Source organism: Dasypus novemcinctus, chromosome 19 (assembly GCF_030445035.2).
Source record: "Dasypus novemcinctus isolate mDasNov1 chromosome 19, mDasNov1.1.hap2, whole genome shotgun sequence".
NCBI lineage: Eukaryota > Metazoa > Chordata > Mammalia > Cingulata > Dasypodidae > Dasypus > Dasypus novemcinctus.
This window is the reverse complement of record NC_080691.1, coordinates 49,244,506-49,272,437: the sequence shown is the minus strand read 5'-3', so window position 1 is coordinate 49,272,437 and position 27,932 is coordinate 49,244,506. Positions and strand designations below refer to the sequence as shown.

At 43.4% G+C, this 27,932-nt stretch overlaps 1 long non-coding RNA gene and 1 other non-coding gene across 2 annotated transcripts in view; one reads left to right on the top strand and one right to left on the bottom strand.

The window, feature by feature from the left end:
• Nucleotides 1-8,419: 8,419 nt before the first annotated feature.
• On the top strand, nt 8,420-8,526 carry LOC111766059 (U6 spliceosomal RNA). The gene has a single exon (XR_002798222.2). It is a non-coding gene; the product is annotated as a U6 spliceosomal RNA (small nuclear RNA).
• A 1,743-nt stretch (nt 8,527-10,269) lies between these two features.
• LOC139436984 (uncharacterized) overlaps nt 10,270-27,932 on the bottom strand; it is a 48,777-nt gene continuing 31,114 nt past the window's right edge. The window contains exon 2 of the long non-coding RNA XR_011646536.1: nt 10,270-11,013. This is a non-coding gene — a long non-coding RNA (uncharacterized lncRNA). The remainder of the gene's footprint in view (nt 11,014-27,932) is intronic.

Sequence of the window (27,932 nt, the reverse complement as noted above, 5' to 3'; positions counted from 1 at the left end):
ACTTGCTGCTCTTCAGAATTTTCTCTTTATCTTTGACATTGGACATTCTGGGTAGTGTGTGTCTTGGAATAGGTCTATTCGGATTTATTCTGATTGGGGTATGGTGTGCTTTTTGGAAATGTGAGTACATTTCTTTTGTGAGAGTGGGGAAATTTTCAGTCATTATTTCCACAAATACTCTTTCCACCCCTTTTCTCTTCTCTTCCTCTTCTGGAACTCACATGACATGTATGTTATTGCAATTCAAGTTGTCATTCAAGTCCCTGAGCCCCTGCTCAATTTTTCCATTCTTTGTTCTCTTCAGTTTCAATTGTTCTGTCTTCAGTATCACTTATTCTTTCTTCTATCACTTCAAGTCTGCTGTTACATGCCTCAATGTGTTTTTTTAAAATCTCACCTATTATGTCTTTCATTCCCATGAGTTCCGTGTCTTCTCTATTCAAGATTTCAAATTTTTCCTTGCGCTCCCTCAATGTCTTCTTGATGCAATTTATCTCTTTAGCCATGTTGTCTTTCAATTCATTAATGTGGTTTTGCAAATTTCCATGCTGTTGTTAATTAGTTCACTCAAATCATGCATCTTTTTTGGTACTTTGAATGTATTCTTTTTCATAGGCCGTGTCTTCCATTTTCTTAGTATGGCTCATAGTTTTTTTACTGATGTCTAGGCTTCTGATTAGGATGGTAGTTCAGTCAGATGCTCAATTTCTTTCTCTTTTGTAGGGGCTTCACGGTGGGAGGCTGTGTGTTACTGCTGCTCTTTGATTCTTGGTTCAACCTGGATCGTTAGGATTGTCCCTATTAGCTGCTCAAAACTGGGCTCTTGACCCAGGAAAGGGATGCAGACCTGCTTCCTAGATTTTTATGTCCACTTCCTTGCTCTTCTAGGAGATGGCATACTTTAGCAGTCCTCTCAGATCAGGGCCTGCTGGGACTGTGTCAGCTGCAACACTGACAGGATTGTCCTGTTAGAGGTTTCTGCCTGGAGGCTAAGAGACTTGAAATTCACACCTTCTCAGAGACAGTCCTTCAGCCTTCACTGGTAGCCCCCTCCCTTTTCCCAGGTAGGAAATAATTCCACTCCCCTCTGCATCCTCAACAATCAGTCCTGGTTGGTAGACAAGGAGATTGGGAGAGTCCTATCTCTTTAGCCCACTCCAGCTCCTAAGGTAGACAATGGCATGGCCCAGCCAGCCTGGAAGGGCTCATGGGACAAAGCTGACCAAGTGTGTGGTCAGAAGCTGAGTCAGCCTTAGGCTGTGTCCCTCTCTCTCCCCTTTCCTGGGGAGGTGCATCCTCTACAATCAGTCCTGGCTAGAAGAGAGGAGATTGCCAGGGTAGGATCACTCCAGTCCTGTGCTGTCTCCCAGGGCAGACAATGGCATGGTCCCATCTAGCCTGGAAGGACTGGTGGGACACAACAGAACAAGTCTGTAGATCAGAAACTGAGTCAGCCTTCGGATGTGCTCCTCTGTCTTCCCTTTTCTGGGGCAATGGATCACTGGAGCCCCCTTTGTAGCCGGCTCAGAGGCCTAGGAATTCTAGAGTGTCTTTAGTGTGGGGAAGGGTGCTGGCATTAGCAGCTGCTGGCTTCAACTCAGTTTTGCCATCATCGCAATTGTCCTCCTTTGTCCCTCTCTCTTCCAGGCAGTGTCGAACCCTTGCCTTATATCCTAAACCCTAGATCTTTTTCCAGCCTTTTTTAACCTGTCCCCTAGCTATTTTAATGGCAGAGTAGAAAGTTCAGTGTTTCTAATCTACAAACTTCTTAGAAGTCCCACTATTTCTTCAAATATTGTCTCTACCCCCTTTCTCTTTCTTCGAGAAGCGTCCCCACGATGAGTATATTGGGTCTCTTGATGGTGTTTAAGAAGACTCTTGGGCTCTGTTCACTTTTCTTCATTCTTTTATCTTTCTGCTTCTCAAACTTAATCATTTACATTTATCTTCAATGTGTCTGACTTTTTTCTGTGAGCTTCAATGTGCTATTCATCTAGTTTTTCTGATTTCATTTAGCTCTTGGAGGATATTTAGGACTATTTTCAAAAAGGTTGTGATTGGTATTTCCAAGAGCTGGTTTCCTTATCGGTGATTTCTAATTTTTTTATCCTGGTCCTTTGCACAAGCTATCACTTCCTGTTTATGTTTTGCAATCTTTTTGTTGCAAGCTGGCAATTTTATATTTTAAGGTGCTAACTCTGGAATCTAGAGACTAAAGCATCTATTCCTTATATTTGTGTTCAGGCAGTGTGATGACAGAGATTTTCTCGATCACCAAGAGTTAACAAAAACAACAACAACAACCAAAAAAAAACCTTTTCCAGTCTTTCCAGATTGGCGTGTGTGAGTGCTGTTCTTCAGAGCCTGGCTGTTCTGAGTAAAAAGAATAGCCTAAAGCAAAAGTGTACAGTCCTCCCCAGGCTTTTCTGCAGCTGTCTCTTATCCTGGGCATACAAATGCAACCCTAGGAATTTTTCCATTTACATGGAGATGAATATCCTCATTCTGCTAGGAAACAAGTGTTTCTTCATGGTCCCAGGTGCTACACCGTATGTCCCATGACCTGTAGTCCTTTGCACCAGGCGACTGCAAACAGACTCTTCTCCTATAGTGTTCTATAGGAGAGCTCTGTGAGTCACCTCCACATGCAGGGCAATATCTGGGATGGTAAGCCTACAATGAGTGTCCAGGTTCACCCTTCAGGCTGTCTCCAGGCACAATGGAATGGACACGCATGCACCCTAGGATATGCACAGAGGTCATGCTCTTGGCTCCAGAACTGGAACCAGAGCCCTGATTAGAAACATGGGCTGGCTCCTTGCAGAGCTGGTTAGGGGATGAGGGAAGGGCCAGAAAGGATGCCATGAAACCCTACCAGTTTTACCTTTTTCTCAGTTCAGTGCTCATTGTAACCCTTCACAATTTTCCAGGGCTTTGAAAAAGATGTTTCTTCCAGTTCTTCCTTGATTAAAGCTTCTGTAGAGGTACAGAGCCCTGCCTAGAGTGTCTTGTTCCACCATCCACCTTGTGGGGACAAGTCAAAGGGGAGGCAGAGGAAGATGTTCAGACATGGGGGCTAGAGTGTGCGGAGAGACAACCAGCACCTAGTACCTGTGGGGAAGGGACTCTTCAAAGGGGATCACAGGTGCCCAAGGAGAGAGAGCTCTTAGAGAAGGCCAAGTGTACCCCAAAGGGCCCAGTAATTGGTAGTCTCAGCTGAGATAGTGTGATGGAGAGGCAGAAGTGAGATCCCCTATGTGTGAGTCACAGTCCTTTTGGCAGTGAGGGGGAACACGGCCCTATGGCCTTGTGGGCTGTAAGCTGCCCATGCCGGTAGCACATGTGTGTAGACCTGGAACTGAAAGGCTCTCTAGAGATGGCCTGCTGGGAGGGAGTACTAGGTTCCCATCCTGGGGAGCTCTGCCACATTCCCCAATGGAAGAGTAGCAATCCCCAAAGTGCAAGGGCAGTGACCAGTGAAGAAGGATGTCCCAATGATGGACTTCTGATACTGATGACTATGCTTATGAGCCTGTTGTGCTTGAAATTTCAATTTCACTTAGTGTTGCAAGGTGTCTAAGAGTTCCTCCCGAGAGCCTATCTGTTGCTCAAATGTGGCCACTCTCTGAGCCAAACTCAGCATATATATGCATTACCATCCCCCAGCATGGGACATGATTCCCAAGGATGAGCATACCTGGCACCGAGGGATTACTACTGTAGCAGTTTGATATGGTTATGAATTCCAAAAACAGATATTGGATTATGTTTGTAATCTGATCTGTACCTGGGCATGATTGAGTTATGATTAAGCATTGAGTCCCACCCCTTGGTGGGTGGGGATTCACAGTAAAAGGCATAGCAAAGAACAGAGTTGAGGGATTCTGATGTTGAATTTCTGATGTTGGAGTTTGATGCTGAAAACTTAAGCTGGAGCCCCAAGAAGTAAGCTCACAGAGGAAAGGGAAGTTAGCCCCAGGAAGAAAGGATCATGAGCCCAGAGAGAAGCAAGACCTTTTAAGGGAGGAATCCAGAAAGCCTGAGCCCTCACAGCTGTCAGCAACCATCTTGCTCCAACAAGTGGAAATAGACTTTGGAGAGGGAATTTACTCATGCTTTATGGTCTGGTATCTGTAGGCTCCTACCTGAAATAAATACCCTTTATTAAAACCAACCGATTTCTGGTATTTGGCATCAGCACCCCTTTGGCTGACTAATACAACCACCAAGCACCCGCCAGTGATGCAATTGGGAAAAGACCTTGTCTTGCAGGAAAATCCCATCCACCAGTCATGTGGGTTCAAAGCCCCCTCTTCATTGAGAGGTGGAGTAGGCATTGCCATCCCAGGGTCCTCAAGATGGGGGAATAAAATATGGACTACAGTGCACTTACTGGTATTCAACTATAGAATTATTGTGACTCTACCAGTGGAATAAATTATATCATTCATGTGGAGACAGTGGCCAGTGGAGTTGCAGAAGGCACGAAGAGGGAAAAAGAGGTGTGATGTGGGGACATTTCGGGGACTTGCAGTTGTCCTCAATGATATTGCAGGGACAGATGCATGACATTATATGTTCTGCCATAACCCACTGGATAGACTGAGAGAGAGTATAAACTATAATGTAAACTATAATCCATACTGTGTAGCAGTGCTCCAAATTGTATTCATCAAATGCAATGAATGTACCACACTAATGAAAGAAGTTCTTGATGTGGGAAAAGTGGGGAATCGAGGAGTGAGGCATATGGGAACCTCCTATTTTTTTTAATGTAACAATTTCTGTTATCTATGTGTCTTTTAAAAATAAATAAAAATATATTAAAATAAAACCTGCTCCTGAGGGCCCTAGGAACATCTGGACAGCATAGGCAGACCACAGGGCCTCATGAAACCAGCACACACTCAGCACGCTCTACCTGGGGATATATGAAAAGGTATTTCCCCAAAAGAACATAGTTATCCTCATCTATAAATCCCCTAACTATGATAGTTCTCCTTTTATGAAACTATAATTTTCATTTTATTTATTTTTTTTTTTTAAAGATTTATTTATTTATTTAATTTCCCCCCCTCCCCTGGTTGTCTGTTTTCTGTGTCTTTTCGCTGCGTCTTGTTTCTTTGTCCGCTTCTGTTGTCGTCAGCGGCACGGGAAGTGTGGGCGGTGCCATTCCTGGGCAGGCTGCTCTTTCTTTTCACGCTGGGCGGCTTTTCCTCACGGGCGCACTCCTTGCGCGTGGGGCTCCCCCACGCGGGGGACACCCTTGCGTGGCACGGCACTCCTTGCGCGCATCAGCACTGCGCATGGCCAGCTCCACACGAGTCAAGGAGGCCCGGGGTTTGAACCGTGGACCTCCCATATGGTAGACGGACGCCCTAACCACTGGGCCAAAGTCCGTTTCCCTATAATTTTCATTTTAATTGTTTAGAATATTTCTCAGAGACTTAAAGTCTTTTGTACTGTTCCTCTGCTGGCAGAGTCTGAAAACCAGCAGATACATGGCCAGTTCCTACTCTCCACTTCTTCCAGCCTACAATGGACAATGAACACAATGATAATGGACCAGTCATAGCCCAAAAGGAAGGAGTATCTTCAACCGCAAAACAGTTCCTCTGCCCCATAACATCTACATCTCTTCTCAGACTGAAATAGTCAGAATGGACAGCAAAAGACTGAGGAAAGAACAAAAATAAGGGAAGAGTATAACAACTGACTAAAGCAGATTTATTGTTACTGTAATTGATATCTTCTTAACTAACATGTAACTCTGATATAAAAATAAATTCATACAGGAGCACATATAGCTCAGTAGTTGAGCATGAACAAGGTCCTATGTACAATGTCCTATGTACAAGGTCCCGGGTTCCTATGTACAAGGTCTGGGTTCTAATCCCCAGTCCCTCCAAGCAAACAAAAATAAATAAAAATAAAACAAAATAAAATATGCTCTCCCTCAAGGAGAGCAGCCCAGCACGAAAGAGGCGCAGCCTGTGCAGGAGTGGCGCTGCACACACAGAGAGTAGATGCAGCAAGATGACGCAACAAAAAGAGACACCGATTCCCGGTGCTACAGAAAAGAATACAAGCAGACAAAGAAGAACACACAGCGAATGGACACAGAGAGCAGACAACTGGGGGAGGGGAAGGGAAGGAGAGAGAAATAAAAAATAAATCTTTAAAATAATAATAATAAATTACCACACAAGACAGAGAATAAAAATAAAATAAAGACAGGGTGAATGAATTGCAAATCATTTTGTTTTGATCATTTCTTAAGTTTAAGAAATAAAGTAATTTTAAAACAGAATGACAAGATGACAACCATTCAGAAGCATCTGAAATGGCAGGCTCTGCCTTGTTGGTATCTCCAGCTTCTCCCCTAATGGGCACAGGGACTTAACAACAGAAAACATAACTGAAGCTTCCATTGTAGTCTTTTATAGAATTAGAGTCATTTGCACTCTGCTCTCATGTCAAGAGTAGTGGCAGATTCTACTGGCACATGTGAGCTTCTAAAAGATGAGTTTCTTTGGACAATGAAAATTTATGTTAGTAGCAACTTAATTCTTTGTAAGTAATTCACCAGATATTACTGCTAAGGAGAAGGAGGAAGAAAAGGCCTTCTGGAAAGCTTGCTTATTTCTTGTAAGATTTTTGGCACTGTGGGTTAAAGGAAGTGGAATATGAGTTTGGGGAAGTTAAATGGAACAGCCTTCTGTGTTTATCTCTCTACTTAACTTCATAAAAAATAGTCTAGGGAAAAGGATGTGGCTCAAGCAATTGAGCCCTCTTCTACCTACGGGAGGCCCCATGTTCGATTCCAGTGGCCTCCTGGTGAAGGCAAACTGGCCTGTGCCACAGAAAGCTGATGGCTCACACCTCAGGCAGCTGGCACAGCAAGATGATGAAATAAAGGGGAACAAGTACACACAGGAAAATGCACAGCAAATGGACATGGAGCAGACAGCAAGTGCAAATGGCAGGGGCAGATAAATCATGAAAAAAACTAAAGTCTACAGTTTACAGGGGAAAAAAAACAAAGCGTGTCACCATGAGGAAATTATCAGTCACTTCTCAGGTACAAACCTACCTGCCCAGGGTCTAGAAGTTCCAATGCAATGCGGACAGGATTCATGAATCCAGGGCTCCAGAGCTGGAAACCACAGAAATGGCTCCACGAGGAGTCATGTGACTATTCAAACAAATCCATGCTGGCAGGACAAGGATTAGGATGCTAATCAAGAGAGAAATAAAGATTTGCCATTTTCTTCTCAAGAAGATTGTGATGGTTTTTCTTTGAATCAAAAACTGTACAGGATGTTGTAGCAGTTTGATATTATTTATGTACTACAGAAATAGATATGGATTGTGTTTGTAAACTGGTCTGCTCTGGGCATATAAGATTGTATTAGATTCAGAGGTTTCCCTTTTTACTTTATTAAATCAAGATTGGGGCTTTTTTTTTTTTTTTTTTGACGTCATTAGGGTGACTCGGTTTGATTTCCCACCCCCAACTGCTTTCTTAACTATACAAACGGATGCTCAATCAAAGACAGGGAAGTAAATACACAGAGAAGGAGAACACAGAGAGTTTTGTTTTGGATGCTGGAGCCTGGGGAGAGAGCCAAATAGTTCATCTGGTAGTTTGCAGCTGAAGAGAACAGAGCTCTGAAGAGCTGTGAAAGCCCAGAAAGAAACAAGACCTGGGGAGTGAGACGAGCCTTATGCCAGCCTGTAGCTGAGATCAGAAGAAGCTGGGACCATGGATCCTAAGGAGGAAGAGGAAGGCTGAACCCTAGGAGAGACGGGAGTCATCTTACTCCAACACGTGGCAACAGACTCTGGTGAGGGAAGTAACTTACTCTTTATGGCCCCTGACTGTAAGATTTAACCCCAAATAAATACCCTTTATAAAAGCCAACATGGGAAGTGGATGTGGCTCAGGCAACTTGCTCCCACCTACCACGTGGGAGGTCACTGGTTCAGATCCCAGTGCCTTCCAAAGAAGACAGCGAGCTGGCTCAACAGGTAGGCACTGGAAGCTGACACAGCAAGAGATCAAGAAAAAACATAATGAGAGACCCAACAAAGTAGGGAGCAGAGCTTTCCAGTGCCTCCTAAAAGTAGAGAGCGAGCTGACATGATGGACAGGTGTGGCGAGCTGATGCAACAAGATGACAAGACACACAGGGAGGAAAACCATGAGAGACACAACAAAAGCAGGAAGTGGAGGTGGTGCAAATGAATAGGTACCTCCCTCCCACATCAGAGGTCCCAGGTTCGGCTCCCCATACCTCCTAAAGAAACAAGGAAGAGAAACAAGCACAGCAAGTGAAAACAACAAGGGGGTGGAGAGAAATAAATGTTAGAAAGAAAAAAATAGTCAAATAAAAGAAACTATGCAATATGTAATACAGTGCTCACTTTGGCAGCACATACACTAAAACTGGAGCCATAGAGAGAAGATTAGCATGGCCCCTAAATAAGGATGACATGCAAATTCATGAAGTGTTCGTATTTTTTATTTACCACTGAGATTTTTATGAACTTTAACTGTTCTCAAAGCAGCCACGCAGAGCTGAAATAGCATAGTAAAGAAGCAGTGTAACATAGGAAGCTGGGAGAAAGTAATTTTAATTTGCTGATTATCTGGCTCAGACATATGATTCTCTTTGTTGGATTTGAATACAGATGAAGGAAAACTTTGCTTTGGAATAATCAAGTTGAACCAGTAATATTAAATCATCTAAGACTATCCAGTAAGGGACTCTTGTCCAATGTCATTGATAGTTTGCTTTGGATGACAGCGGACTCTAATTCTTGCAGCCTTTTCTGGAATCCTGTAGCAATACTTTATTTTTTCATTCTTGGTCTGTGTTGCTTCAAACCCCAAAGCTTCATATTCAAATACAGAAAAGCCTAGTGTTGTTCTATAGGAACTTTACAAAATCAAGAGTAATAAGTAGCACTTTCAACTCTTTACAATTCATCTGATGCTTCAAGAAATACCAAGAACAACATGTCCAGGGCATGTCTTTCTCTGTAAGAACCTAAATGCAACTCTGTTCAATTTGGGTTTAGCAAAATGCAACTCCCGGGTCTCCAATGCAAGCCATTAGACTGGCTTGTTAGTTATATATATGATATATGTGTTCCATATTTGTAAAACCAAAAATTATGAAAGTAAAATTCTGCCAAGGGAAGGTATCAGTAGCATCATTTATCATGAAATATAAGTAGAAAGGTTTTTATTTTTAAACTGTTTAAATGAAATCTGTAGATACTATGGCATTTTTGGACTGTTTCAGTGCAACTAAGATAGTATTTAGGTACAAAACAATTTCCAGATATGACACTTGGGGTACTTTTTATAAAAAGTTTAAGAAGTAATTTTTAAAATTGTGGGATTATTAGGAATAAAATTAGTGCTTATATTGGGGAAAAAGTAATATACATTGCTTAATTCCATCCATGCAAAATATAAATGCAAATAAATTACAAAGACAGAAATAGATTAGCAATTTTTATATGGCAGGGGAAGGATAGAGAGACAGAGGTGGCTACAAAGGGGTAGGTTTTTTGTGTGTCTGTTTTTGCTTTATGTTGTTTCCTTTTTTGATGAGTAAATGAAAATGCTCTAATATTGACTGAAGTGATGAATGCACAACTCTGTGATTATACCAAATGCCACTGATTATATACTTTAGATGAACTGTATGGTTTATGAATATGTTTTAATAAGAATTTTTAAGGAAAAACAACCTCCCAAAAAAGAAAAGCTCAGGACTAGAATGATTCACAAATGAATTCTACCAGTCATTCCAAGAGGAATTAAAACCAGTCCTGCTCACACTATTCCAAATAATTGAAGAGAACACTACCTAACTCATTCTATGAAGCCAACATCACCCTAATTCTATAGCAGATAAAGTTACTAGACTAAAATAAAACCAATAGACCGATCTCTCTAATGAATATAAATGCAAAAATCCTCAATAAAATATTTTCAAATAGATTCCAACAGCACATCAAAGGAATTATACACCATATTCAAGTGGGTTTATCCCAGGTATGCATGGGTGGTTCAACATAAGCAAATCAACTAATGTAATATACCACAATAACAAATCAAAGGAGAAAAACCATATGATCATTTTGATTGACTCAGAAAAGGCATCTGACAAGGGAGGGGCAAGATGGCAGCAAGAAAGGTGCTCGAAGAGTCAGCTCGCTCTACAGTGCAGTTAGTAATCAATCAGAGCTATCTTTATTTTTGGTAATTTTTTATTTTTTTAAAAGATACTAGAGTATACAGATATTACATAAAAAATATAGTGGACTCCCTTGTGCCCTGCTCCCCACATCACTTACATTTACCCTCTTTAACAATATCATTCATTAGTGTGGTACATTCATTGCAATTGATGAACACATTTTGAAGTACTGTCACTAAGCATGGATTTTAGTTCACATTGTAGTTTACACTCCCATACAATTCTGTAGGTTATGGCAAGATGTACCATGGCCTGTATCTTTCATTGCAATGTCATTTAGGACAAATTCCAGTTCTGAAAATGACCCTTTAGTACACCTGCTATCCCTCTCTCTGATCTCATAACCTCCAGTGGCCACTGCCTCCACATCAATGATACAAGTTCTTCCATTACAAGAATCACAATAAGTATGTAGCAGAATACCAGTAAGTCCACTCTCAGGCATAACTCATTCCTCAAGCTTGAGGATTATGGGATGGTGATGCCCACTCCACCTCTAATTGAGAGGGGGCTTCAGCCCCATACATCTGATGAATGGGACTCTCTTGTTTGGAGTTGTAGACCCTCCTGGTTCCTTGGTATACTGGTTGTCCATCCATCCTTGTTAGTTGTCCTGGTGAGTCCAATGAACTGGAGAGTAGGTGTTGCAACTCCATTGACGCTCAGGGCCCAGCTGGCACATGGACAGCCTAAAGATTCAAATCTCTTAGGCATACACCTCCAACTCCAGCACCAACTATAGGATGAAACAGCAGAGACCCAAGAGTCACGTGTAGGGAAACCATAACTTAGTCCAATTCTGTCACACTGGGCAGCACAAATCTCAAAGTATGGCCCACTGGCAAGGCACCAACCTCATGGGCTAACTGCCCTGACCATAGTGCCTGGGTGTCTCCAGAACCCCCAGAACTATCTTAATCACATGCTGGGGGGACCAGGGGACAAAAAGAGCATCCTGCCATATCCTTGTATGAACAGAAGAAGGATAGTCTCCATCTGCAGTGAAGATTCTTGAGTACAGCCCATCCACCACTGGCAGCTCAAGAGCTATTGTCCAGCTGGAATGGGAAGCTCCATTTCCCAAAAATGGGGGAGGAAGAGATGGTCACACACTGAATTTAACCACTGATTAGTAAAATAGGTTGGCTGAAGTCCAATACTAAGAATGGCTAAAGTCTGAAACTAAGATGGAAAGAGATCAGCAGTCTCCATTTATCACCACCTTCCAGCAATTGGTGGGAAGCAGGGTTAACTGAAAATCACAGTGATAGTAGGTACTGGCTTCTTTCCACCCAGATCAATTTACTGCCCTAGCCTAGGACCCAGCCCCATCTCTGATGGGGAGGAAGCTAAGAGGACTTGCACCAGCCTCTCTAGGTAACTATAGACGCTTTCAGTCTACACAAACTAGATTGCTGAGCACCCATGTGACTACATGCCTGCCTCCAATAGGAAAGGAGTGTAGGCAGTGTCTCCTCAGCATCTCTGGGGTTCTGCAGGCACTTTTGGCCCATAAGGACTAGATGGTTGGACACCGGTAGCTCCATCCCCACCCGCCTGATAGAATGGTGTGTGGGGTAGTGTTTTCCCAGAGCCTCTGGGCAACTGCAGCTGCATTTGTTCACCATGAACTAGACTGTTGGACACTTCTGAGCTCCATCCCTGCCTCTCACAGGGAGAAGGAGGGCTAGACTCTCCCAGGCTCACCGGCCAACTTCAGTCGCTTATGGCTCACACAGACTAGGCTGTTGGGTACCCTTGTGGCTCCATCCCCACCCATGGCAAGGAAGAAGACGGGAAGTGCTTCCTCAGCTTCTCTGGGCACTCCAGTTACCTTTAGCCTGAACAGACAAGATTGTTGTGCACACCTGTGACTCTATCCTCGCCCTTGACAGGGGAGGAGTGTCAAGTGTTTCATCAGTTTATCTGAACAACTGCAAGCAGTTTTGAACTTCATGGTTTAGTTTAATGCCCACTCCTGCAGCACCATCCCCACCCCAGGAAGTTGAGGAAGGGGTAAGGCATTTCATCAGTCTCTCCAGGCAACTATATTAATGTCAGGTCTTGGATTGCAATTACTGCACACAGCTGTTGCTCAGTCCCTTCTCCTTGCAGGGGAGAAAGCTGGAAGAAGCTTCATCAGTTCCTGGGGTGACATGGGCAGCTTTAGCCTCCATGGCTTACACTACCAACTGCCTCCATGGCTCTACTCCACAACTAGCAACAGAGGAAGTACAAGAAACAAATGAACTGAAAAAAAATTTTAGATTGGCTAAACACAAGCCACTATGAAGTTCCAAATTAAGTTGAACCAAGTATCAAACAAGGGCTGTAGCACAAAGCCAATCAAAAAGAAAGACCTAGAGTAAAGAGAGAAAATGAGCCCAGAATAAATATATCAAGTAAATCAGATGCTAAAATACCAACAAAGATTTACCACCCAAACCAAGAAACAAGATAGGGACCAAAAGAAGAAACTAAGCCTCCAGATGACATAAAGGAGTTGAGAAAATCACAGATGTTCAAGTAAATCTCCTTAATAAATCCAATGAGATGGCTAAAGAGATTAAGGATACTAAGATGACACTGGATGAGCACAAAGAAGACTTCAAAAGTAAACACAGAAAAGCAGCAGATCTTATAGGAATGAGACACAATGAATGAAATTGCAAATACACTGGAGGCATATAACAAGATTTGAAGGGGCAGGAGAAAGGATCACTAAGCTTGAAAACAGGGCCTCCAAGTGGTGCTCTGTCGTGGTCCCTAGGGGAGCAGCGACAGTCTCCCAGGTATAGTGGCGGGGACCGGGAGGGAGTGAGGGTTCAGCAGTGAGCCCCTGATGCTAATGACTATGCTTGTGAGCTGATAAACCCAAAATAAGAACAAGGCCTAGAGCAACTTTGTGCCTGGGAATTTCCTCCTGTCAGCCTTCATGTTACTCAAATGTGGCCAGTCTCGAAGCCAAACTCAGCATGTAAATGCAATGCCTTCCCCCCAGCGTGGGACATGACACCCGGGGATGAGCCTCCCTGGCAACGAGGGACCACTATCAACTACCAACTGATGATGCAACTGGAAAATGACCTTATACGGAAGGTTCAATGCAGATCAGCAGAATATCCATGTCTACATAAAATACCATGACTTTAAAATGCTGTTTGACCTAAAGTAAGGGTGAAATGGAAAGGAGAAATGAGTTTATATGGCTACGAGTTTCTAAAAAAGAGTCTGGAGGCTGGCAGAAGGTTTGCCCTCATGCACAACTGAGCAGAGTCAGAGAGACAGATAAAGCAGATACAACCCCCAGATATTGGTTCCTTTGAGGGCTAAAGAGACCCATGGGAGTTATGGTCATGGCCGATGGGGTTAACTACCAGGGCAGATGGCCCCTCTTTGGAAATGGTGTTTATGTGTGATGAATCTGGACTCAGATGGGATCTCCCTTCATAAGACTTTCATGCCAATGTGCTGGAGGTGCAGTTAATGTTGGGGTTTAAGATATATTTAGGGGATTTGAATCTCTGGACTGATAATGTGATAGCCAGATCCTGAGCCTCAACAGACTCCAGCACCTACAATCTGATTTATTGGACTTACCACACTCAGCTAAGATGGAGTTGAAGAAGGACAACCACCACACCATGGAGCCTAGAGTGATTACAACTGAAAATGGGAGGATTGCATCCAGCATCCAGGTGGAATCTGACCCTCCTCTTGACATAGAGGTGCAATGGACACAACCAATCCAATGTCCACATAGAAGAGGTGGCATTGGAATGGGAAAAGTGGACATAGTGGACGAAGGGTATGGGGAAAGGCAGGAAGAGATGAGAGGTGGAGGCGTCTTTGGGACATGGAGCTGCCCTGGATGGTACTTCAGAGGCAATCACCGGACATTGTGAATCCTCACAGGGCCCACTGGATGGAATGGAGGAGAGTATGGGCTATGATGTGAACCAATGTATATGAGGTGCAGAGGTGCCCAAAGATGTACTTACCAAATCCAATGGATGTGTCATGATGATGGGAACGGGTGTTGTTGGGGGGGGGGGAGAGGGGGGGTGAGGGGATGGGGTTGAATGGGACCTCACATATATATTTTTAATGTAATATTATTACAAAGTCAATAAAAAAAAATTAAAAAAAAAAAAAAAAAGCAAACAGGGCCTCCAAAAGCAAACATATAAAAGAACAGATAAAGAAAAGAATGGGAAAAAATTCAACAAAGCCCAAGAGAACTAAATTACAGCGAGAGACATACAAACATGCTTGTCATGGGTGTCCCAGAAGGAAAAGAAAAGGGAAAAGATGCAGAAGGAATATTGAGGAAATAATGGTAGTGAAATTCCAAACTCAATTGAAAGACACAGCTATGCCTTCCCAGGCCAAGAAGCACAACATACTCCCATCTGAATAGACATACTCCAGGACACATACTAACCAGAATGCCAAATGACAAAAATAAAGAGAAAATCCTCAGAACAGCAAGAGAAAAGAAATTCATTACATACAAGGGATGCCCAATAAGATGAAATGCTGATTTCTCATCAGAACCCATGATACATTTAAGATACTAAAAGAAAAAAACTGCCAGCCAAGAATCTTATATCCAGCAAGACAGTCTTTCTAGGGAAGCGGGCTTGGCCCAGTGGATAGGGCATCTGTCTCCCACATGGGAGGTCCATGGTTCAAAGCCCAGGCCTCCTTGACCCATGTTGAGCTGGCCCACGCACAGTGCTGATGTGCGTGAGGAGTGCTGTGGCTCGCAGGAGTGTCCCCCATGTAGGGGAGCCCCATACACTAGGAGTACACCCTGTAAGGAGAGCCACCCAGCACGAAAGAAAGTGCAGCCTGCCCAGGAGTGGCACTGCACACACTGAATTGATGCAGCAAGATGACGAAACAAAAAGAAACACAGATTCCCAGTGCCGCTGATAAGAATAGAAGTGGTCACAGAAGAACACACAGCAAATGGACATAGAGAGCAGACAACTGGGGGTTAGGAGGGGAGAGAAATAAATTTTTTTACAAAAAGACTGTCTTTCAAAAATGAGGATGTTTAGAATATTCAGATAAGTAGAAACTGAAGGAGTGTGTAACCAAGACACAGGCTTTGTAGGAAACACTAAAGGGAGTGCTACAGCCTGGAAAGAGAAGACAGGAGAGAGAGGCATGGAAGAAATTATAGAAAGGAAGATTACATCAGTAAAAGTATGGAAGTGTCTATCAAATGATGAATGGATAAACAAAATGTTCTTTATACATATGATGGATATCATTCCACTGTAAGAAAAAAATGGAGTCTTGATGTATGTGACAACATGGATGAACCCTGAGGACATTATGTTGAGTGAAATAACTCAGACACAGAAGGACAAATATTGGATCATCTCACTAGTATGAACTAAATATAATGAGCAATCTCATGGAGTTAGTATCTAGAATATGGTTCACCAGAAGATAGAATGAGGGTAGAAAATGGGGAGCTGACCCTTCATTTGTGTAGAATTTGTAATAACATTGATTGTAAATGTTTGGAAATGGAAAGAGAGGTGATGATAGCACATTAGAGTGGGTGTAATTAACAGTGCTGATATGAGCGTGTGATTGTGGTTGAAAGGGCAAGTTTAGGGTCATGTGTGTCACTAAAAGGAAAGCTAGAGGATGAAACATGGGACTGTGTAAGATAGTGAACCCTGTTGTGAACGATGACTACGGTCAGTGGTACAAATATAAGAATGTTCTTCCATGAATTAAAACAAATGTATGTTACAATTACAAGGTTGTGGCAGTTTGAAATTCCTTCATGAATCCCCAAAACTGAAAGATTGTTTCTAAACTAATCTCTTCGTGTGGGTGTGAGATCCTGTCACCAGACTATGTCAATGAGGCATGACTCAGATTGAGGCTCTGCCCTCTGGCTGGGTCTAGAGACTCTCAGCAAAAGGAAGTTGCCATATTTGTTCTTTCAGTGTGAGAAAATGGACTAAGTTTTACCCACAGCTGAGATGCAAGAGAGAAGCCCCTGAGAGGCTGAAAGAGCTGAATCTCAGGGAGAGATGAGCTATATGCCTGATAGCTTCTACCTAACTCAAGAAGAAAGCAGAGAAGCCTATTCTGATAGAGGAGACCTGGAAAGATACAAGCCATATGCCTGGTTGCCCACAGCTGGGCTCCAGAAGACAGTAGATTCCAGAGAGGAAGGCAGAGACCTCTGCAGAGATTAATGGCCATCTTGCTTCTCCACATGGCTGGACAACAGGATCAACAGTAGCTGACTATGGTGGAAAGCAACTCTGATGGTGCCTTGATTTGGATATTTTGCAACCTTGAAACTGTAAGCATTTACCCCTAACAAATCACCTAATAATCCAACACATTTCTGGTACTTTGCATCAGCAACCTTTGGCAAACTAAAACAAAGGTATTAATAATAGGGTGACATGGGGACAAAAATATACCTAAAGCAAACTATGGACTGTAGTGAATAGAATATATTAATATTTACAATGATATTGATAAACCTTTCTTTAAATAGATCAGGAAAAAGAAGACACAAAGTGCTAATATCAGGAATGAGAAGGAACATATTACTGATCTTATAGATGTTAAAATGATGACAAGGGAAATTATGAAAACTCACACAAGAAGAGGGAATGAAAATAAAATAAAATAGACAATTAAGATGGCCATACTGGGAAGTGGATTTGGCCCAATGAATAGGGCATCCACCTACAACATGGGAGGTCCAATGTTCAAACCCAGGGCCTCCTTGATCCGTGTGGAGCTGGCCCATGCACAGTGCTGATGCGTGCAAGGAGTGCTGTGCCACACAGGGGTGTTCCCCACATAGGGGAGCCCCACACACGAGGAGTGCACCCCATAAGGAGAGCGCCCCATATGAAACAAGTGCAGCCTGCCCAGGAATGGCACGACACACATGGAGAGCTGATGCAGTATGATGCGACAAAAAGATACACAAATTCTGGGTGCCACTAACAAGAATACAAGCAGATACAGAAGAACACACAGTGAATGGACACAGCAGACAACTGGGGGGGAAGGAAAGAGAAATAAATAAATCTTTAAAAAAAAAGGCCATATCATGATCCAGTTCACTTAAAGGGTATTATATTTACACCATATAATTATGATCACAATAGATTTCAGAAATCTTGGGCTATTTTCAGTTGTTTATAATTTTCTAGACTGGCTTTAGTACCCCCTGGCTCATAAGGGAAGAGTCTAGAAGTCCAGAAATTCTACTTCTGCCTTATCCTTAGTAGGCCTTAGAAAACTGGCTAAGTTATAGCTAACAGTCTAAATCTGATTCTAACCAAACTGGAGTACTGAGACAGAAAAAAAAAATTACCCTTAGTTTTCAACATGGACTGCCCTCAGGGACAAATTCTTCGGAAAGTAATCAACTTTGTGATAAGGCTCATAGATACATAAAGTAGGATTAGGCACAATTTCTGCTGCTGAGATTACCGTTAAATTCATCTTAAGATGCAAATCCTTCTAACAACACAAAGGAAAAGCCCTGAATGCCCAATATTTGCTCAGAGAAAGCTGTACAAGTTATTTGAGCTTATATTCACAGCAATATCCCACATCTCCTGCCTACTGGGAAAATTTCCTGATTAAATCAATTCAAGTTAAATTACAACTTTTAAGTCATCATTATGCATTTCAACTTGAAAAGATCATCTCATCCCAACAAAAACATGGCTCATAGCTCTTTTGACAGTATTACTTAATCATGGTCATTTTTCTCCTTTTTTTAAGACAAAGGTTTTTCTAAAAATAACAGCTCTTAAAAATGGTGAACTCCACAAATTTCTTCCAATCCTGAAACATCTGTTTACATGGTGGGTAAAAGAGGATCCCTTTCCTTTACATGTGGAATAATTCCTCTCTAAAGAAACATAAAAATAAAACAAACATTTGAGCAGCTTGTTTTCAACTGTGCAATGACCAATAAAAGCAGCCTCTACACCAGCTTTTAAAAAAAATTTTTTTTAATTTATTGAAGTATATCATTCATACATAAACATACATAAACAAGAAATGTATAATAGTTGTGAACTTACAAAACAAACATATAACATCAAACAAATATATATAACATCTCACCCTACCACCAATAACTTGCAACGTTTTTTTTTTAAGATTTATTTTATTTCTCTCCCCTTCCCCCCACCACCCCAGTTGCCTGTTCTCTGTGTCCATTTGCTGCATGTTCTTGTTTTTGTCCGCTTCTGTTGTTGTCAGCGGCACGGGAATCTGTGTCTCTTTCTGTTGTGTCATCTTGCTGCATCAGCTCTGTGTGTGTGTGGCACCATTCCTGGGCAGGCTGCACTTTCTTTCACACTGGGCGGCTCTCCTTACGAGGTGCACTCCTTGCATGTGGGGCTCCCCTACCTGGGGGACACCTGTGCATGGCATGGCACTCCTTGCACGCATCAGCACTGCATGTGCGCCAGCTCCACATGCTTCAAGGAGGCCCGGGGTTTGAACCGCGGCCCTCCCATGTGGTAGACAGACGCCCTAACCACTGGGCCAGGTCCGCTTCCCTACTTGCATTGTTTTTAAACCTTTTTAACTAATGATTAAAAGAACATTGACAAAACATTACTACTAAACAAAGTATTTCCCCCCTAACCAATCTGATTATTATTATCTTTATATCATTTATATATAAACATACATAAACAATTAAGTGTATAGTAAAAGTTATGCACTTACAAAGCAAACATGCATAAAATCATACAGGGTTCCATACAACAAACCTCCACCAACACCTTCCATTGTCAAGAGACATTTGTTACAAACTATGAAAGAACACTGTCAAAACCTTACTACTAATCATAGCTCTTTTCTTACATTTGGTGTGTTTTTCCCCCAACCTACCCTATTACTGTTTTTTAAAAATAATTTTCATGACAAGTTGGAAACTCATAAAACAATCATGCACATGTGCAGAATTCACAAACAACACCCCTCCATTAACACACCACAATGTGGTGTGTCATTTTCTACAGATAAATATCATCTGATTATTGCCATGTCCATAGTGTCCATTTGGCTCACATTTTCCATACTGCCTCAGTATCAACACAGTACATCTTTTGCATAGATGCAAGAATATTATATTAGTACTACTAACCACAGTCCGGAGGTCACTCCAGCTGTATTTTTCCCACGCTTCCCCACATTCCCAACACCCTGCAGTATTGATATGCATTTGTTCTAGCTAACAAAGGACACTCTTGGATCTGTATCATCAGCCACAATTCTTACCCACCTCTTGGTTTATTGTGCTATCCAGTTCCTAGATTATTCTCAAGCATCTGTCAAATAGCATTTACGTAACTAGACTACCATTTTCAGTCACATCCCCATTTATAAACTAGCTGTTACTCACTGTATTACCATCCACTCTATACATTTCCACAATTTTATAGTAAAGCTAATTAAAACTTCTACACACATTAAACATCAGTAGTGCACTCAGTCCTCTTATCTCCTTTAAGAATCCACCACCTACCACCACGTCTTGAAGATATTTTCCAATAATTTCTTCTAGAAGTTTCATGACTCCTGCTTTTATTTTTAGTCTTTTGATCCAGTTTGAGTTAATTTTTGGATAAGGTGTGAGATAGGGATCCTCTTTCCTTTCAGCTGTGGATGTCCAATTCTTTTAGCACCATTTGTTGATTGTTCTGCCCGCAATGTGTGAGTTTGACAGGCTAGTCAAAAATCACTTGATCATACCTGTGAGGGTCTGTTTCTGAACCATAAATTTGTTTCCATTGGTCTATTGTGTCTGTCTTTAGGGCAGTACCATGCTCTTTTCACCACTATAGGTAGGTATTATGATTTCAAGTATGGACATGACGGTTCACTTTTCCTTTTTATGTTTCTGGCTATTCAGGACTCCTAACCCTTCCAAATAAATTAATGATCATGTTTTCAATTTTTTCTTTAATGCTTGTGGAATTTTTATCAGGACTGCATTAAATCTGTATATCAATTCGATTAGAATTGACATCTTTATGATACTTAGTTTTCCAATCCGTGAGCATGGAATGTTCTTCCAGTTATTCAGGGATTTTTAAAAAATTGTTTGAACATTGACTTGCAGTTTTCTGAATACAAGTGCTTTACATCATTGGTTAAGTTTATTCCTGATTATTTTAGTTTTATCTGTCACATTTTATTTTACCACTCTTTTGACACTTTTAGTTACTTTTATTGATATAATCTTCATTTTGAGACTCTCTTCCAGTACCCTCTCTCCTGTCTTTTCTTTTCAGGCTCTAGCACACCCTTTAGTATTTCCTGAAATTCTGGTCTCTTGCTTAGAAATTCTCTCACTTTCTGTTTATCTATGAATATTCTAATTTTGCCCTCATTTTTGAAAGGTAGTCTTGCTGGATATAAGATTCTTGGCTGGAACTTTTTCTCTTGTAGTATCTTAAATTTATCAGACCACTGTTTTCTTGCCTCCATGATCTCTGGTGAGAAATCAGCACTTAATCTTATTGGATATCCCTTATATGTTATGCATTGCTTTTCTCTGGCTGCTCTCAGAATTCTCTCCTTGTCTTTGGCCTTTGACATTCTGATGAGTATGCATCTTGGAGTTGGTCTATTTGGATTTTTTTGGATGGGAGTACGTTGTGCCTCTTGGACAGGGATATCTATGTCCTTCAGTAGGGTTGGGAAATTTTCTACCATTATTTCTTTAAATATTCCTTCAGACCCTTTTCCCTTGTCTTCTTCTGGGACACCCATGACACGTATGTTTGCAAGCCTTTTGCTGTCATTTAGTTCCCTGAGAGCTTGTTCAATTTTTTCCATTATTTTCTTCATCTGTTCCTTTGTATGTTCACTTTCAGAGGCCATTTCATCAAACTCACCAATCCTTTCTTCTGCCTCCTCAAATCTGCTGTTATGATTCCAATGTTTTTTTTAATTTCATTGATTGCACTTTTCTTTCCAATAAGATCTGCTATTTTTCTATGTATGCTTTCAAAATCTTCTTTGTGCTCATGCAATGTCTTCTTTTTTTTTTTTTAGGATTTATTTATTTATTCATTTCTCCCCCCTTCCCCCCACTCCCCACCCCAGCTGTCTGTTGTTTGTTTCTTTTTGCTGCATCTTCTTCTTTGCTTCTGTTGTTGTTGTCAGTGGCACATGAATCGGTGTTTCTTTTTATTGTGTCATCTTGTTGTGTCACCTCTCCATGTGTGCGGCGCCATTCTTGGGCAGGCTGCACTTTCTTTCACGCTGGGCAGCTCTCCTTATGGGGCACACTCCTTGCACATGGGGCTCCCCTACAAGGGGGACACCCCTGCATGACAGGGCACTCCTTGTGTACATCAGCACTGCACACGGGCCAGCTCCACAAGGGTCAAGGAGGCCTGGGGTTTGAACCATGGACCTCCCATGTGGTAGACGGATGCCCTAACCTCTAGGCCAAGTTCGCTGCCCCAATGTCTTCTTTTTTTTTTAAAGATTTATTTATTTATTTAATTCCCCCCCTCCCCTGGTTGTCTGTTCTTGGTGTCTATTTGCTACGTCTTGTTTCTTTGTCCACTTCTGTTGTCGTCAGCGGCACCCGCTTCTGTTGTCGTCAGCGGCACGGGAAGTGTGGGCGGCGCCATTCCTGGGCAGGCTGCTCTTTCTTTTCACGCTGGGCGGCTTTCCTCACGGGCGCACTCCTTGCGCGTGGGGCTCCCCCACGCGGGGGACACCCTTGCGTGGCACGGCACTCCTTGTGCGCATCAGCACTGCGCATGGCCAGCTCCACACGGGTCAAGGAGGTCCGGGGTTTGAACCGCGGACCTCCCATATGGTAGACGGACGCCCTAACCACTGGGCCAAAGTCCGTTTCCCCCAATGTCTTCTTAATATCCTTAATCTCTTTAGCCATCTCATTGAATTTATTAAGGAGATTTATTTTTAACATCTATGATTAGTTGTCTCAACTCCTTTATGTCATCTAGAGGCTTATCTTGTTCCTTTAAGTGGGCCATAGCTTCCTGTTTCTTGGTGTGGATTGTAATTTTTGGTTGGTGTCTTGGCATCTGGCTTACTAGAGTGTTTTTTCTGGGTGCAGTTTTTCTCTGCAGTTTAGGGCTTCCTATTGTTTCTCCCTTGCTGGTTATGCCATAGGAGCCAAGCATGTAGTTGGTGCTGTAAGCTGTGGAGGCTCAAGCCGCCCTTGTTGCTCCAGGGACCAATGGAACTTCTTCCAACTTTCTCCTTTGCCAGGGGTAAGTACAGAGTGATGGCTATGTGGCATAATCCATGCGCACGCCTAGACTGTAGTTGCCCAGAGAGACTGATGAAGCTTCACATCGCTTTCTCCCCTGCCTGGGGCAGGGATGGAGCTGCAGGTATGGGCAGCAATCTATGCAGTGCAGGTCCAAGATGACCGCAGTTGCCCTGGTAGACTTCTGATTTTCAGTCTATGCCAGCCAAAGTTCCCTGCAGTTACCTATGTAGGCTGGTGCAGGGCTCCTCACCCTCCACACCCCTAGAGGCAAGGCTGAAGCCTAGGTTAGGGCTGCAGGCTGATCTGTGTGAAAGAATCTGGTTCCTACCAACACTGAGAGTTTCAGTCAACCCTGCTTCCCCTCAGACTGAGGGCAGAGTCAGAATGGTGGCTACTGGCCTTTCTGACTTGGGCTGGTTCTCACCCCAGCTGTTCCCAGGGTTATCTCTTCACCAGCAAATCTCCCAATCAGTAGCCATAATCAGCAGCCAACTGTCTCCTCCTCCCCGATTTCTGGGAAATGGAGCTTCCAATTCCCATCACAGAACAGCTCCTGAAGTGGCTCGTGCGCCAGAGTAGGATGATTACCAACCTCCATGGTTTGGCTAGTAATTTCCCAGAGAGGCTCCCGCAGGTCCCCGCAGCTTCCTCCCTGCTGGAGGTGGCACTGGGTCTTAGGCTAGACCTGCAATATGATCTGGATGGGAAGAAGCTGGTCCCCACCTGCACTGGGATTCTCAGTCCGCCCTGCTCCCCCTTGTGCCAGCCACGGAGTTAAGATGGCAGTTTCTGGCCTCTTTCTGACCTGGACAGGCTCAAACCTTAGCTGTTCTCAGGATCATACTGTAGCCCACTGAATTTCCTCATCATAGCTGAAATTGGTGCCCAACCACCTCTTCCTGCCCCATTTTGGGGAAGTGGAGCTTTCAGTTCCAGCCACAGAACAGCTCTTGAGGTGGCTTGTGCTTCCGGTAGAGGATGGGCACTGGCCTCTGTGGCATGGAGCACTCTACTTACGAGTCTTCTCTGCAGATGCGGAGTCTCCTCCTTCCTCTCCAAGGACACTGTAGGATGCTCTTCTGGCCTCCTGGAGTCCCCAAACAAGTCCTTCAGCTAGGTCCAGAGAGCTCTGGGTGTTTGCTAACTGCCCTGTAGCAGGAGCTGAATCTAGAAGCTCCTTACTCGGCCACCATCTTGCTGGTTCTCCCTCTATACCAACTTTTACAACGGGTGAGTGTGAAATTTTGCTTTGATCATTATATAATAATTTGTTTTTAGGATGTCATACATGCAAAGTAGTCACTCACCACTGAGCTACACCTGCTCTCCAGTCAGTAAGTTTTTAGAAAGTTTGGAGGGGGCAGAGGAAGTTGAGGCTCATTGTTGACCTGCCATCAGGTATAGTTAATAGGGGACAAACGGTACTTGACCTGGACCTTGCAAAGTCCTGCCAAGGGTCCTTCTGATCTCTGTCCACATAAGCTGTCTCTTGGGCATCCCTTGTTTTGGATGTGCACAAAAACAGCAGTGTTGATTGGTCTCCAAGAATGTGTAATGGATTAATTCAACAAGTGCCCAGCAGAAGCCTGCCCTGCTGTGAGGAAACAAGAATTCTCATTTATAGCAGGTGGAAGGGGATGTGACAGCATCCATGAAATCAGAGCCACCCCACTCCTGGCATCCATCCCAGGTACACAGACACCTATAAGATGTGGCACCCACTCAGGTGACTCACTGCAGCTTTATGTACACCACCCTGGAAACCATCCAAGTGTCCATCGACCGGGACCAGTTGGAATAACCTAAGGTCAGGCCACTCAATGGACTATTAAGCAGCTGAAAACAAAAATTCACCTCTTCATATATGCTGATCCAGGGAACTCCAGAATTTTTGTGCAATGAAAAAATAAGGTGGAATTGTAGGTACGGTGTGCCAACTTTCATGCAAAAAAAAGGAGCAAAATACCTCTATGTATCCCAATTTGCATTAAAAATAATAAAAGGAAGGAAAAACTAAAATATTATCAAATGGGGAAAGCAAGACTTCTCAGCTCATACCGTTTTCTGCAGTTCTCTTTCTAGACGATATAAACCTTGCCTATTGCATTCAGTGCCTCAAACAGAAGAGACAAATAGGAAAGAGGAGGGGCAGAGGTGCCCCGTTACTTCCGTTGCTCGGCCTCCCTCGCTGAGGACATCGCAAGGGGATACTGATCGCAATTGGCCAGTTTAATTCTCATGGCGAGGTCCTCCTTCTAACTGGTCGTCGATTTGGGCGGGAAGTGGCGGCCACGCAGGGAGTATGTGCGGAGGGAGCTTACCCAGACTGAACCCCGTACAGTCAGCCACCTGCAAAGTGGGACCACGCTCTGAGGTTTTACAGGGGCGAGAGAAGCTATGAGAATTAGCAGCTGTGAAAGGGCTTTGAACACTCCTGCATGTGCAAATACATGTTAGTGCCGACCTGCTAAGCACTTTGACCCAGATCCGCCCTCAAGAGCATACTGTCGCCCCCATCTTACAAGATCACGTGATGCGTCCCACCTGCCGACTTCCAGAAGGGAAGCAGGGAGGGGGCTCCAGGAGAAAGAGGGAAGCATTAAGTGTACCCCTCCAAAGGCTTAGGGACCTGACAGGGTGGGGAGGCCTTGAAGAATCATGAGAGCTTTCCAGGCAGCAAAGGGGGAGGGCAAGCATGGGGACAGGGAGATCTGCGAGCTAGAGGTTCCACCACGCATCTGGGCTGCAGTGAAGTGGGTGATACTTGAGGTATTGGGTATGTGGTACTGGCATGACCGCGACAAGACCAAGGAGTTTGATTTTGTCCAGTGGGCTGGAGCTGGACAGTAATGGATGTGGGTTGGAAACATGTTGGACTGGCAACTTTGGGGCAGTAAATGACAGCAGGCTGAGGTAGGGGAGAGGATGAGGCAGGAGATCCCATAGGGATCATTTCAGGAAGCCAAAGAATTATACATTCACACAAACACACACACTTTGCAAAAAGGACACACAACATATAAAGATGTAATATGAGACCATAACAACGTGAAGAAGAGGGATGGAGATATATAGAAGTAGAGAGTTTGCATAGTACTGAAACTAGGTTGTTACTAGTCAAATTAGGTTGTTATTAGTTTAAGATGTTCATTGTAAAAAGTAAGAAAACCACAATAAAACAACTAAAAATACATAGAAAAGGAAAAGAGAAGTGGATAGATAAGGCAATTAAATACAAAAAAGGGGAGCAAATGTGGCTCAAGCACTTGGGCATCCAGCTCCCACATGGGAGGTCCCCTGCTCAGTTCCTGGTGCCTCCTAAAGAAAAAACAGACAATAGGCAGACAACAAGGGAAAAAAATAAACGACAGTGAGCAAAGAGAGGAGGGAGACATTTCAGATGTGGAGGTGGGGAAGGAATTTTAAAAAGGCAGTAATGGAATAATTGTGGAGCAAAAACATATAAGACTCAGAAAACAAATGGCTGAATGGCAGAAGTCAAACCTTCCTGCTCAGTTATTACCTTGAATGTCCATGGATTAAACTACCCTATTAAAAGGCACAGATTGGTAGATTGGGTGAAAGGGCATGATCCATCTATATGCTGTCTATAAGAGACTCACTTTAGATTCAAAACACAAAGACACTGTCAGTAAAGGGTGAAAAAAATACTCCATGCAAAGAGTAATCAAAAGAGAGCAGGAGTCAGTATAACATTCTTAGAAAGAATACACTATAAATAAAAAGATAAGGAAGCAGATGTGGATCAAGTGGTTGAGCTCCTGGGAAGCTGTCTTGGCCCAGTGGTTAGGGCATTCGTCTCCCACATGGGAGGTCCATGGTTCAAATCCCGGGCCTCTTTGTCCCATGTGTAGCTGGCCCACGCTCAGTGTTGATGCACGCAAGGAGTGCCGTGCCACGCAGGGGTTTCCCCCACGTAGGGGAGCCCCACGCGCAAGGAGTGTGCCCCATAAGGAGAGCCACCCAGTGCAAAAGAAAGTGGAGCCTGCCTAAGAATGGCGCCACCCACACAGAGAGCTGACCGACAAGATGACGCAACAAAAAGAAACAGATTCCCTTGCCGCTGACAACAACAGAAGTGGACAAAGAAGACACAGCAAATAGACAAGAGAACAGACAACCAGGGCGGGGGGCGGGGAAGGGGAAAGGGGAGAGAAATAAATAAATAAATTTTTTAAAAATAGTGTTTGACCTCCCACCTCCTATACGTGAGGTTCCAGATTCAGTTCCTGGTGCCTCTTGAAAAAACAAAAGCAAGCAATCACTGAAATAAACAACAAAAAAAAAACAACTGAGGGAAGCCAATGTGGCTCAGTGGTTGAGTGCTGGCTGCCCACATAAGAGGTCCCATGTTCAATCCCCCAGTACCAGTACCTCAAAAAAAAAAAATTACAGGAGACAAAGAAGAGTATTTTATGTTGATAAAAAGATTCAATCAAACAAAAAGATATAACAATTATAAACTTATATATACCTGACAACAGAGTCCCAAACATATGATGCTAAAAGGGAAAAAATGGAAAGATGAAATAGATAGTGCTACAATAAAAGTTGGAAACTTCAGTACACCACTTTCAATAATTAATAGAGGAGGTAACACAAGATGGCATCTAAGTGAGTGCACCCTCGTCATCTCTCCTGCAAAAAACCGGATGAGTGGGGCAGAATCCTGCCTGAGTGAGCTGTTTTGGGAACCCAAAAAGCAGGACGTTTCTGGACATGGATCTGGAGAGAGGGCGACAAAAGGAGTGTTTGCTCAAGGTAAAACCAGGTTTTCTGGCACTTTTGCCCGAAGCTGTCAGAAGACTAAACCCTTCCCCTAGGGCTGATAGTTGCAGCATCCCCTGAACACTGCCGGTGACATGCTGGCATTCCCAAGCACCTTGCTTCCCAAATCTGTGTTCCCTGAGCCCATGTTCCCTGAACCCAGATCTTCCAAACCACGGCATTCCCGAGCCCACTGGTCTCCGACAAACTCTGAGAGTGGGAGGGTTCTGGTGAGAGGTACAGAGGGGCCCAAGGATTGTGGGTCCAATTGTCTGGACCCCCTTTTTTGAGCTTGGGGGAGCATGCTATTTGGCTTCAGAAGAGGCTAGGAAGAGAGGAGAGGTGAAGTTTCTGAGGCTCCCTGATTTAACTAAATGCCCTGGTATAGGGAAAATTGGTCTGGGAGAAGGTGGAGTAAGGCAATTAACTAGTCCTGAGCAAAACACCTAAGGAAGGGGAACATTACAACCTGCTTGGTAGGCTTCCAACAGCATATTTAGGGTTCCCACCAAGGTGTGGGTGCTAGCTCTTAAAGAGACTGAGAGTCATTATTTTCTGTGGTGAGTTGGTTTGGCAGA